Raw genomic sequence first — 14,929 nt, 5'->3', positions numbered from 1 at the left:
CTTTGGATATGCCTTTCAATCTCTTCTGTGTTTTCTCTTCACCTTTCAAACTTAAAAATAGTGGAGTACACAGAAATCGAGTGCAGATATATAAGAATTTTTTCCTACCTACATCCACACTCTGATCTCATGTAGGACCATGAAGTCATGATGTTCTTATAAACTTTGGTAAATCCCATATCCACACCCCCAGCCCCAACTTCCTGTGGGCTCCAGGCCCACACATGCATCGACTTACTCCATATCTCCCCACTTAGGTCTCAGGGCATCTCAACCTAAACAGGCCCTCACTGAGCTCCAGAGAGCTGCTCTTCCAGAGAGGCTTCTCATCTCAGGAAAGCACAATCCAATCTTTTCTTTGCTTAAGTGAAAAACTTTGGCATCCTTCTCTCCTACTCCGTTTCCAAGCCATCAGGAAATCCTTGAAGAGTCCGGGTGCTTCACAGCACTCTGCTGCTGCCCTGACTGGTCCCCGTGGTATCTTCTCTCCAGCCCTTTGCACCACTCATCTCCCTGCTCCACCATTGCCCCTGGGGGCCACTCTCACACAGCCAGGAGATCTATTTACAACAAAATTTCCTTATGGCTGTGCACTAGAAGCCTTCTAATGGCTCCTACGACACTCAGGGTGAAGGCCAATGTCCTTATGCTGCCCACAGGCCTGCCTTGATCTAGCTATGTCCAATACTTAACCTGTCATCTCCCACCTCCTTGTCCCTGAGTGCTTTGCTCCAAACCCATTGACCCCCATGCTAAGCCTCACACCAGCCAGCCTGATGATTCCCCCTCAAGGACTCCACTGTTGCTGGCTCTACCCAGACTGTCCCCATCTCCTCACCTTCTTCCCCACCGCAAGGTGCCCTCCTTTGCTTCCTTCAGTTTTCTGCTCAAATGTCACTGTAACACACTGGGCTTCCTAAACACCCTAAAGTAACCCCATTATGATGATATTACGATGGTTTGACTTAGGGATTTCTTGACTTTAAGATGGAATGAAAGCACATCCATACAACCAAAGTTTCTCACTTTCAGTGTTGTATTAAATACTTACATGAAATTGATGCTTTCTTATAAAATAGGATTTGTGATCTCATGAAGATAGAAGGGAGATTAGTAGAATGAGGGCAAGGTAGGAAAGGGGAAGAACTGGGGAGTGAAATTGATCAAATTTTGATATATGCATGCATGAATATATCCCAATACACTCCAATTATATGTATGCATATATATGTATGTATATATATGTATGTATATACATGTATGTATATATGTATGTATATATGTATATACATACATACAATGTGTGTGTGTGTGTATATATATATATATATATATATATACACATACACACACATATATATGTCACCAATTAAAAATAAATACATAGAAGACTGATACAATACAGGAAGGGGATGGGGAGGGGTGAGGAGGGAAAGAGAAAGTACTGATGATTGAAATGGAGCAAACTATGTTATATGCATTTATGAATGTCAAACTGAATCCCACTATTATATATAACTGTAATGCACAATTATGCATAACTATAATGCACTTTTATTTTATTTCAAATAAAAAAATTTTTAAAATAAAATCAAATAGGGTTTGTGTTAGATGATTTTTTTCATCTATAGGCTAATGTATGTTTTCTGAGCACAAATAAGGTGGGATAGGCTAAACTGGGATGTGCAGTAGATTAGGCATGTTAAATGCATTTTGACTGAGAATATTTTCAACTTAAAATGGGCTTCTCAAGAAATAACCTCCATCATAAGTCAAGGAGCACACCCAAACAAACACATATACAGAGATGGATGGAGACTGTGCCTGACATCCAGGAGCTGGCCCTGGCCCTGCACACACAGCTAGGCCATGGCACTCTCCCACTGAACATGAACAAGTTCACAGAACATCAATATCAGATAACGCCAGTCTATGATGAAGAAGGGTCAAGGCAGAAACAAGACCACTCTAACATCATGTCCAAACATAGATGATAAAGCATGCATATTGTCCAAACCACAACATAACAGGCATCTTTCTCTTTTGATTGATATGAAAAACTGCTGCTTCTTTATAAATTTCATCTTTAACCTCACTCTAGCCTGTCTTTGTTTTATTTAGAGACAGTCTCACTAAATTGCCCAGGCTGGTCTCGAACTTGTGATCCTCCTGCTTCAGCCTCCCAAGTAGCTGGGATTCCAGGTGTTCTTCACTGCACTTGGCAAAACTGTTCTTTTAGATAAGATTTTTTGAGCTATCCTATCATGGATTTATTCCTGCTTTCTAATAACACCAATCTGGAGCCAACCCCCACTTTGTTGGGCACTCTCCTCAACCACTCTATCAAAGCCCAAATCCTACTATAGTGTCTTTCTAACATCCTGTTACTGAGATGCCCCATGTCCTCCCTGGTGTGTGATCTCCCTTACTGTGATAAGCAATAAGCAGGAAGCTCCACCTGTTTAACTACAAGTGGCTCTGGTGGAGGTTGTTGACTATAACACCCACATATATAAATTATACTTGTTGGAGGAGGGTTTAATTGGCAGTCTTCTCTCTCAGACTATAAGTTCCATGAGCACAAGTCCTCATCTCCTGACCTAGAACTGTAGCTGGCACTCAGTGGGTTCTCAGTCACTATTTATCCAGTGACTTCAGAATGAATGGAACATAACATTGGAAGTAGTGTCCGCCACCCTGCAACCAGTGGTTTATGATGTCAGTGTTGGGTAAAGTCAACTGAGTCTTCTGTTTTCAGTCAAGCTCCCAAAAGATCCAACCCTTGGTCAGGTGAGGTTGTGGCAGGAGATGTCTTTTTCGGTTTTGACTCCCAAGGGAGTGGGTAGGTGTTGACATTGCCATTGCAAGGTGTGTAGCCAAGATCAAGTTCACTGGGGAGCCACTGTTTAGGTCTTGAATACACTAAGGAACAGTAGCGCTGGGTTTTGTAGAGACAGGCTGCAGGAGGCAAGAATGGCCGTGTGGGGGCTACAGGACAAGCAAGAAGTCCTCTGGCCCTCACTGCTCTTTCTTACTCCAAGAAGCTGAAGCCATTCATCAGTCTCTGTTGCAGTGTGCCCATGAAGCCCTTTGCCTGAAATGTACTCCCCCTACCCTACAACTCTGGAAATGCCACAGTTTAGACCGTGTTTGATATAGGAAGCCTACTCACGTACCAGCAGTACAGGACGGGGCAAAGTCATCACCATTTTGGTCTATGAGGCAGTGGGCATGTTCAGAGACACCAGAGAGAAACTTTAGGGTCCAAGGGCCAGCCTGAGAGGTCAACAGTGAAGGAGCCATCTGTGGAGGTGAGAATGAGCTCCAGGGAGAAAGGTGGGGTGCATCACAGAATAAACAGTCCCATTTACAGTCACTGACCAGGCGGGTCCCACTCCCCTCCTTAGCAGAAACAAGAAGAAAGGAAACAAAGTATGGAACAATGGTTAATGAACAATTGGTAAAGATGTCAAACTGTATTTAGTGAGGGGCCTTTCAGCCCCAAAGAGGGAAACATAAGAAAGTACTCTTGTTAATGCATGTAAGTAAACAAAGACTCTGCCAGGACCTTTCAAAACTAACTCAGTAGCCTCTTGTGAGTGGAGTCATCTTTATCATGAATGTCATCCCTGGTCTCGCTCCCCAACTGCAGGGGCAGGAGCTCAGTACTTCTCACTTGCCACCTCTGAAAATCTTGTCCCATTATGAGTCTGATCCCAGTTGGTTGGCAGTGGCAGAGGGAATGGCCTCTACCCGCCAGTCTCCTCCCAGACATCCATTGAAGCTGTGGGTGTAGCCAGGACAAAACTGGAGGACTCTTGGGCCTGGCTCCAGAAAATTTCTCCAAAAAATAGGCAGTGTGTTCTGTGGAACTGTTTTCCACTCTCAAATGGGTTCCAGCTTGGATGAGTGGGGATGCCCTCTGGGAGTTGTTCAAAGGTCACAGGCTTTGTTCATTAATATGTTAATGTTCAAAAAGTGAATTAAACATAGGTATTCTAGGGCTGGAGTTGTAGCTCAGTGGTAGAGCATTGGCCTCACATGTGTGAGGCCCTGGGTTTGATCCTTAGCACCACATAAAAATAAATAAATGAATAAATAAAATAAAATAAAGATATTCTGTCCATCTACAACTAAAAAAAATGTTAAAAATTTTTAAAAAGCCCATATGCATTCTAGGCACCATGCTGGGAGCTGAGTGGATATAAAGGAATTAAGACAAAGAGGAGAATAAATCATAGTTCTGTCCTTAAACATAGCACAACTAATGCTCAATGGTGCCCCAAACACTCAAGCTGAAAAGTTAAATGAAGAATGCCATAGAGTTTCAAATTTAAATGCTTTGGCAGAGTCACAGAGGGAAAGATAAATTGGGGAGGTAACATTCCCAGTAGGCCTTGCTGGGTGAGTACAATTCAATAGCGGAGGAAAACAGCCTATCCCTGATCATATGAAGAAAACTCACCACATATAAAACAGACATAAGAGTTGGTAAACTGTATTATCCATGGGTCCAAAGAGAAGTCTCAAAGGAAATAATAATAAATACACAGACAATAAATCTTAAAAGGATGTCTTTCAAGACAATATAATAAGAGTAATGTAATGGGTACAAACTTAGATAGGAGGGATGAGTTCTAGTGTTCTGTGGAAATGTAGGGTGACCGAATTTAATAATAATTTGCTATATGTTTTAAAATATAACGAGAGGGTTGAATGTTCCCAACACACAAAAAATGATAAATATACTCTGTATCCCATTAATATGTACAATTATTACATAACAATTTTTAAAAAGTCATAAAAATCCAGTTTCTCATAAAATCTATTATAGGTAAAGAAGTCAACATCTTTTTTTTTTTTTACTAACTTGCTTAGAGCCTCGCTAAATTGCTGAGGCTGGCTTTGAACTCATCATCCTCCTGCCTCAGTCTTCAGAGTTGCTGGGATTACAGGCATTTGCCACCCTGCCTAACTAATATCTTCTTAAAATGCTGTTTGTTTCAGTACTAAAAACAGGACTGATATGGTGTGCACTGGCTGGCAAATGTCTCAAACTTTCTTTCTCACATGAGAAAACCAGATCATCAGAAACTCATAAATGGCTGGGTTGACAGTGTCCCTATGTCTCCTTCTTCCAACATTGTGTGTGTGTGTGTGTGTGTGTGTGTGGTGTTGGGGATGTATCATTAAGCTACACCCCCAGCCATCAATGTGGTTTCTTAATGACTAGCTTCCAAGATTGACATAATATCTTTGAGTTGTTTTCAGACGCACCCTTGAGCATTTCTCTGTTTTTTCATTTTTACTCAGGAGATGGAAGAGAACTATGTTAGTAAACAGAAGTTCCTCATGGCTTCATTTGTATGAGAGCATATCAGGGACAACAAATAATATACATTTCTGACTATTAAAAAGTACATAGAGGGCTGGGGAAGTGGCTCAAGTGGTAGCGCGCCGTTCGATCCTTAACACCACATAAAAATAAAATAAAGATATTGTGTCCACCTAAAAATAAAAAAATAAATATTAAAAAAAGTACATAGAGCCGGAACACACCTGTAATTCTAGCTGCTTGGGGAAGCTGAAGCAGGAGGATCATAAGTTTAGAACCAGTCTCAGCAATTTAGCAAAATCCTGTCTCAAAATAAAGATGAAAAGGGCTGGGGATATAGCTCAGTGGTAAAGTGCCCCTGGATTCATTCCCTAGTACAAAAAAAAAAAAAAAAAAGGAAAAAGAAAAAAGTACATAGAGTTGAAAAAACAGAAATACAACCTATCAAAATATGTGGGATGTAGTAAAAGTAGTGCCGAGAGGAAAAGTAATAGCACTAAATACTTACATTAAAAGTGAGAAAGGTCTCAGATCAGTAACTTAAATTCCTCCTTTAAGAGACGAGAAAAAGAGCAGCAATATAAACCAAAAGGAAAAAATAAAAAGCATAAACCAATAAAATGGAAAATAGGAGCTCAATAGGGAAATTTGATGAAACTAAAACACCTGGTTCTTAAAAAAATCATTAAAATTGATAAACATCTAGTAAGACTGACAAAAACAGAAAGAAGACACAAATTACCAATACCAAGAATTAAATAGGGGATATCTGATAGCTCTTTCATTACAAAGATAGTGTAAGCAACTTCACAGGATAAATCAGACATCTTGAAGAAATGGATCAATTCCTCAAAACCACAAACTGCCAAAACCCAATCAAGATGAAACAGACAATCCAACTAGTCCTATCATCACTAGAGAAACAGCATTAATAATTTAAAAGCTCCCCTAAAGAAATATTCAGGCCCACATAGTTCTGGTTTTTTAAATTTTTTTTTGAGAATGTTTTAAAATATCAAGGAGAGGGTTTGAAGCAGATAATGGAAGGGGAAGGAATACTTTCAACTTGATACAAAACCAAACAAAAACGGCAAAGAGAGACAGAAATTATAGACAAATATTTTCATGAACTTGGACATAAAAAAGTCCTGAACAATCCAACACCTATTTGTGATCAAAACTCTTGACAACTTAGGAGTATGGGGGACTTAGCATGACTTGATAAAGAGCATCCACAAGAATCCTACTCTGAAAGTGGTGGGTAAAAAAACATCAATATTGATTATATACTTAAATATAAACATGAAACTACAAGCTTTTTAGAAAAACTAGGCAAAAATTTTCAGGATTTAAGGTTGGGCAAAGAATTCTTAGATTTGACGCCAAAAGCATGATCCATGCAAGGAAACATTGATAAACTGGATTTCTTTTCTTTTTAGATTAGATTACATGTTTGCTTTCCCACATTCTGAAAATATTTAAATACAATAATTTTTTGGTTTAATTTCTTCTTAAAAAATTTTTATATACATGACAGTAGAGTTTATTTTGACATATTATATATGCATGAAGTATAACTTATTCTAATTAGGATTCCATTTGTGTGGCTGGTTGTACATGAAGTGGAGTTTCACTGGTGGTGTATTCATACATGAACATAGGAAAGTTAAGTCCGATTCATTCTGCTGTCTTTCCTGTTTGTATCCCCCCTCCCTTCCCTTCATTTCCCTTTTGTCTAATTCAATGAACTTCTATTCTTCCCTCCATGCCTCCTTATTGTGTGTTAGCATCCACATATCGGCCTTTGGTTTTTAGGATTGCCTTATTTCACTTAGCATGATAATCTCCAGATCCAATAATTTATTGGCAAAAGTCATTCTTTTCTATGGCTAAGTAATATTCCATTGTGTACATGTACCATATTTTTTATATCCATTCATCTATTGAAGGGCACCTAGGTTGGTTCCAAACTAGCTATTGTGAATTGAGCTCCTATAAACATTGATGTGGCTGTGTAACTGTAGTATATTGATTTTAAATCCTTGGGTATCTACAGAGGAGTGGGATAACTGGGCCAAATGGCAGTTCCATTCCAAGTTTTCTGAGGCATCTCCATACTGCTTTTCAGAGTGGTTGCACCAATTTGCAGTCCCTTTAGCATTGTATGAGTGTACATTTCCCCCACATCCTCCCAAATATCTATTGGTACTTGTATTCTTGATAATTGCCATTCTGAGTGGAGTGAGATGGAATCTCAGTGTAGTTTTAATTTGCATTTTTCTAATTTCTTGAAAAGTTGAACATTTTTCATATATTTATTGACCATTAGTATTTCCTTTTCTATGTCTGTTCAGTTCCTTTGCTCATTTATTGATTGGGTTATTTGGGTAAACTATTTCATCAAAAAATTAAAATTTGGGGTCTGTGTTAGTCCATGTGGAAAGGATGAGTTATATACCAGGAAAAAATATTTGCAAATCACACATCCAAATAAGGACTGGTATTGAAAATATATAAAGAACTCTCAAAACTCAATTGTAAACACAACAAAAACCCAAGTCATCCAATTAGAAAAAGGGCAAATGATAAGAACAGATATTTTATTGAAAAAGTTGTAAGATGGTAAATCGGCATATGAAAAGTTGTTCAATCATCAGGGAAATGCAAATTAAAACCACAATGAGATATCACTATGTACCTTCCAGGATGACAAAAATTAAAAATTGACAACAGCAAATGCTGTGAAGGAAACAAACAGAATCACTCATACATTTGTTGGTGGGAATGTAAAATGATCCAGTCACTCTGGAAAACAATTTGGACAATATTTCTTTCTTTCTTTTTCTTTCTCTCTCTGTCTCCCTGTCTGTCTCTGTCTCTCTCCTTTCCAATGGGGTCTCACTATGTTGCCCACACTAGTCTAGAGCTCCTGGGCTCAGCAATCCTCCTGCCTCAGCCTCCATGTCACTGGGACTATAGGCTAAGCTAGATTTCCTACAACAAATGAATGGCTAAACAAACTATGTTATATTCATATTATGGATAACTATTCAACAGTAAAAAGGAATTATTGATATATGTAATAACTTGAGTAAATATCCAGGAAATTATGCTGTTTAAAAATGCAATCCCTAAACATTAAATACTGTGTGATTCTATTTATACAACATTTTCAAAATGACAAAATTTCAAAAATGGAGAATATTTTAATGGTTTCCAGGTGTTAGAAGTCGGGGTGGGTTGCTGGGAGAGAAGTAAATATGATTATAAAAGGATAAAGATGATCTTTGGAGTGTTTGAATTTGAATATTGAGTATCTTGACTGTGGTGATGAATATACAGACTTGCAGAGGTGAGGGAACTGTATATCACTTACACAAACACAAACACACACACGATTTTCAGTAAAACTGGGGAAATACACACACACACACACACACACACGATTTCCAGTGAACTGGGGAAATACAAGACCAGTGGATTGAATCAATGTTAATGCACTGTAATGTTGCACTTTGGGAAAAATTGGGTACAATGTACAGGGGAAGTTTCTATTGTTTCTTACAACTGCCTGTGAATCTCCAATGATTTTTATAAAAATTTCAATTAAGAAAAACTTATTCAAAAGTTATCCCCAGTACCAAAAACCAACCAACCAAACAGAAAAGTTCACAGACCCTTTTAGTGTGTCTCCCCACCCATATAAGGCTCTGAGTTAAAATGCTTTTAAAGAAGACATCATTTCCCATGCTATTTACAGTATTTCAGCACATACAGGCTTGGGAGGCTGAGGCAGAAAGATGTTAAGTTCAAAGTCTTCCTCAGCAAAAGTGAGGCACTAAGCAACTCAGTGAGACCCTGTCTCTAAATAAAGTACAAAATAGGGCTGGGATGTGGCTCAGTGGGTGAGTGCCCCTGAGTTCAATCCCTGGTACTGTCTCCCCCGCCCCCCAAAAATGGAAAGCTGCCCAATACGTTTTATTCAAATAATATCAGTACTAAAAACCACACATGGAACCCACAGCTAAAAGAGAACTTTTAAAAATGAAGCCCCTTTGGTTGAGATGGAGAGGGAGTTCAGTTACTTCTTCCCCTCCTTCCCACTCTTCTCCTTGACCCTCCTTGGCCTGTTCCCTTCCTCACCTAAGAGCTATCCAGTTCACTGTTGAAAATCACTGTGTGAAACATCACATGATACCCCATTAATATGTACAATTGTTTAGGTGCTTTATGTATCAGTTAAAAATTATAAAAATGAAAATATAACAATAAAAAAGGAAAATGCCGTTATTGCACAAAGCTAATTATTGAGAATTATAACTGAAAAATCCCAAATATCACATTAGCAAATTGATTTCAAATTGAAACTATCATCTAATGTCACTTACAAAGAAAGGTTTATCTCAAGAGCATTAAAATGGTACAAAATGTAAAATATTTTACTATATGTATGGTATGACACATCATTGATCCAATAAGAATCCCGTATGATAAACTTAAAAGGTGCTGGAAAATAAACTTAATAAAATTAATATCCATCCCTGGTTCTTTTTCAAAAACCAATTTACTAATAATAGAAGGAAATGTTCTTAGCTTGACAGACAACGGGATGAAGACCCACCCCAGCATCTTAAGGACATGCTCTGAGCCTCCAGAAGATTTATCTTCTGGAGCTTAATGTAAGGCTGGGGGTCAGAGGCTCTAGGTGGGGGACCAATCAAAGGCTACTGCATGGGGCAGGGTGAGAATAAGGAGAATAGGGGTGCCGTGCTTGCCTGGAGAGGGGTGGCTCACTAAAAAGAAGGCCTGACGTTGGCTTGGGCTGTGAGGATAAGAGAGAAATTGAAATGGACTCCAAGATTCAGATGTTGAGTGAATGAGCAATGTCACACTCAGAAATGGAGTGTGGGGCAGGCTTTGTGGTCAGGGGATAAAATCCATTTTTTCCAGAAATGCCACAAAGGTGAGATGAAGTGTGGCAACACGCCACATCCCCAAAGAACTTCCATCACTTTCTTCTTGACTCAAGGTCTGCTAATTTCCAAGGGAATTTTTTTTTCATGAGAAAAACCTGGATTTATTAAATTGTTGTGTAATAGATGCAACATATTTTGATGTGGATTCTAGAGTTCCAAGCAGCTTCAGGAGAAATCTGAGATATAAAGTCTGGTTTTGTGCTGCATTGAAACAACCTGCTGCTAATAGCTGCATAATAAGAAGACTGGAGAAAGTTGGGTAAATAATGATCATTATTGAATTTTCTATAATGAGCCTTTACATTCTTTTTTTCATAGGACTGGGGATGTAACTCAGGGGTAGAGCACTTGCCTAGCGTGCTTGAAGCTCTGGGTTCAATTTCCAGACTGGAATATAATTGAGAGAAGCTTTTTTTTTTTTTTTTTTTTTTCTGGAAGGAGCTTTCAAACACAATAGATAGGGAGGAAAAGGGAAGTAAGCCACTCGAGTTTTTTCCATCATGGGGGAAACTGGGAGTTAAATATGCCAGGAAGATTTCCCAGAATAAAGAGAAGAGTTTGGGCAAGGACATTGTGAAGACAAACCATCCCAGATTTGTCCCTCTTGATCCTGGTTTTAAAATCTTCCCTCTCCAATTGCTGGTACCTGCGTCATGGGCGGCAGAACAACATTTGTGAGCCTTAGCAAAAATCAAAGTTTCTATAATGCACAAGAAATGACAAAGAACATTTCCCTCACTGGAGTTTTATCGAGGCCCTTGTGGCAGATTTCGAGTGGGATTGGGTTGGCGGAGGAAAGGGAGTAGGAGTTGGGAGGGCTTCAGGGAATCGTGACTCATTTTCTGATGTTGAAAAAGGAGGAAAGGAAAGAATGACAGGAGAAGTGGTCCTTAAAGAACCTCAGAGAAGTCTGCTGGTATTTGTGCAGATACTTCTTTCTCCTTTGAAGAGGTTTTAATTTCTGTTGTCTCATTTAGTCTTCACTCTGTGAAGGTCCCATGGAGATGCTGACCTGCAGGCCCACCAGCAGAGCTTCAGAAGGCCATGGGCACTCCTCCATTGAGAAGCTGTCTCCCCCCAAAGCACATAAAATTTACCCATCTGCCACAAGAAATGTAAATCATGTAACTTTAACAGAACGAGGCAAGAAGCGAGTCGAGCTGCAATGACTCTCTCTTGTGTTCCATTTGTAAATATTTAAGCATGTATTCATATTGCCTTCTGAGATGCCTTTCTTTTTAAAGCCCATACATTCTTCCTGGTTTCTAACCTTTCAGTAGACCCTTTAAAATCTTGGTAACTTTAGTCACTTTAACCAAAGAACCTTGTAGATGCAATGCCTGGAGCTCCAGTGTGTCATTGCAAGCTTTTGAAATCCCCGAAGGTCCTTGCAGAAGGACAAAAAAACATGGGCCCAGTGGTTGGAATACCAACCTTAGAAGACTCACATGGGGCTGTTGACAAGAGGAGTGGGGGACAAGAGGCAGGGAGCCAGCACTGTGGGTAGGACAGAGGGAGATGGCTCCCAAATAGCTTCCAACAAATCCTAGCGGGGGCACCTCCCACATTTCTCAAAGGACATACAGTTTTCTCCTCCTGCAGCAGAGAGAAGCTCTTCTTTCTTTTTAAAGTTGTAGGTTGTAGGGTAGATTCCATTACCATCAGGTTCAGGTCCAAGTCCAAAGGGCAGCCCAAGCCTCTCATGCCAAGCGTCTCCTGCTCCATCAACATGGTCCAGATGTGGAATACCTATGAAAACATAAATGTAGTAAACAATATGTAATATAATGTACAATAAGAATATAATATTAACAAATACACACACACACACACATGCACACACGCGCACACACACACACACACACACATAAAAGCTATAGCTTATTATTTCCAATCTGTTGTAATGTACCTGTGTCAATTTCATTAAAATATTGGACAGCATTGAAAATTGGGGACTTAATGGGTTAAGTTTGGAAAGTTTCTTAATTCTTCTGTCAGATTCTGGTCTCCATGTGTAGTTTGAATGTCACACGCCCTCATGAAATCATTTAGCTTTGCCCCAGGAGGCCTTCAGAAGTGGTCTTGTGGGATGACATGATTTCGTTCTCATTTATTGTTTTTCTTTCAATCTGTATAGCAGGTGTGAGCACCCTTCCATTTCACCTTTCAGAGAGGAACATTCACAAACGGGACCCCAAATCCATTGGCCATTGCTCTCTTCAATATCAATGTTTTTGTTTCTTTTTGCTTTTAAATAATGAAACTTGAGCTGCTCAGTGTACATTCGTGGGCTCCAGAGTCAGGAAATGATGCTTTTTGATGTTGCTATAAATGGCTTATTTTAAAATTTTATTTTCTATTAGTTTGTTGCTCCTCTATAGAAATATAATTGATTTTTGAGCTTTTATTTCCATGGTTCCTGATAAATCACTTATTAATTATAATAATCTATATCAAAATCTCTGCAGATAATAACAGTTTACTTCTTCCTTTCCAATCCCTGAAGTTCTTAATGTTTCTCTTGTTTATTCCACCTCCTTTGATGCCCAGGACGTGGTTAATAGAAATGGTGCTCACAGGCAACCTTGTCTTAGTCTTGACTTTAGGAAAAAAACACTTAATATTTCATATCTTTTTTGTTTGTGGTACTGGGGATTGAACCAGGGGTGCTCTATCACTGAGCTACATCCCTAGCCTTTTTAATTTTATTTTTTTAAAAAAAATATTTTTAAAGTTTTTTTTTTGTTGTTGTTGTTGTAGAAGGACACAAGACCTATTTTATTTATTTATTTTTATGTGGTGCTGAGGATCCAACCCAGTGCCTCACACATGCTAGGCAAGTGCTCCACCACTGAGCTACAACTCCAGCCCCCTTCTTATTTTTTAAATTTTGAGGCAGTGTCTTGCTAACTCACCCAGGCTGGCCTTAAGCCTGCAGTCCTCCTGCCTCAGCCTCTGAGCAGCTGGGATCACAGGTGCATGCCACTGTCCTGGCTTGGAGCCCTCTGTATACACCATTCTGGATTCTCTGCCTCACCTGTCTTTTTCTAGTGAGGCTTCTTCTAGTGAGCATCTTCTCATGGGCTCTGGTCACACACGTGCTTTTTTAAAAAAATTTTTTAGTTGTAGTTGGGCACAATACCTTTATTTTATTTGTTTATTTTTATGTGGTACTGAGGATCGAACCCAGGGCCTCGAAAGTGCTAGGCTCGCATATGCTAGGCGAGAGCTCTACCTCTGAGCCACAACCCCAGCCCCATGTGCTTTGATAGCCTTTTCCTCCATACTATGTGATTTTTTTTCCTTCATGCCCAGAGATCTTCCCTGGTGATTCTGAGGCGAGAGATATCACAGGTCCCCATCTGGTGTCTTCATAAGCACAATCCCTAGGCCAAGTTTCTCTTCTCTCCTGGGCTGAGAAGCGGATGATCTAGCTGTGAGGGCCCCCTCCTCTTGACTCTCCCTCCTCCCCATCCTCCCTTGCCCACTCCCCACCCTCTAGCTCCTAGAGATTCCTTCAGGCTTTGCTGTCTGGGAAACTCAGACTGAGATAATTGATAACAGGTGTGATGGTAGAAAGCCAACTCTTAGAATTTTGGAGCTAATTACTCACAGGGTCAAGACCTCAGCGCTCCATTATGAATGATCAGATACGTGTGTGATAACAACGGCATTGGAAGTGTTGGGCTTTTTAGCTGTGGTTGATGTGGATGAGGTCTGGGTGGTAAGGGAGGCGCCGTGGAGGCAGTGGCTGTGGCTCATGGATGCTGGGGGCAGTGCGTGAGGCTGGGGGAGCATGCTTGTCATTGTTAATGGCATGGGAAGCCTTGGGGGCGTGGAAGCCAGCAGGCTCAGTGCAGCCAGCTGTCAACTGCAGGCACTCTGAAAAGGACAAATGAGAAGCTTATGTCCAAAAGTCACAGGGAACTGTGCTGAAAACCAGTTCTGCTGATTTTTGTCCTGGAGTATCTGGGAGCTGTTATGAGCACAGCACAGTCAAGATTGTTATGAGTTTGTGATGAATCGATGCTTTCACTGGAATGAAGTGAGCCCTGGGAATACTCTTTCTCTTAAAGTTCACTTTGCCTGTTGTTTATACGTCCTGCCGACTTTCTTTTGCTTACTGTTGTGTGGTAGATCTTTTCCCATCCTTTTTTCTTTCAACTTGTCTTTATGTTTCCTGTAAAGAACATTTAGACGGCTCTGGCTTTTAAAAAGAAGTCTGCCAATTTCGTCCTTTTAACTGAAGTGTTTAGGTAAGGGTTTAAAAAATTGGTTTATCCTTCCATTTGTTTCCAAAAACATATTTTTTTAGATCAATATTTCCCCCTTTGGTCGCATAAGGTAACATAATCTAAGCATTGTTCTAGTACTTTTCTTTCCCCTTCTTGACAATGTATCATGGAGATGAACTCGTGTTGGTTTATGGGCCTCTTCCTCATTTCTTTTTATAGTTGCAGTGTTCTCCACTGTCATGATGTGCCAATGTTTATTCAAACCGTTCCTATTGACAACACCTGGGTCCAGTCTTTAGCGATTCCAAGTACAGTTGCAAGGAGAAGCATCGTGCACATGTCTTTTTTGTATTTTTGCTCATGTAATTTTGGATAGAACTGTG

The sequence above is a fragment of the Marmota marmota genome, unplaced genomic scaffold (genome assembly GCF_001458135.2).
Source record: "Marmota marmota marmota unplaced genomic scaffold, marMar, whole genome shotgun sequence".
Classification (NCBI taxonomy): Eukaryota; Metazoa; Chordata; class Mammalia; order Rodentia; family Sciuridae; genus Marmota; species Marmota marmota.
Note: the sequence above shows the minus strand (reverse complement) of the source record.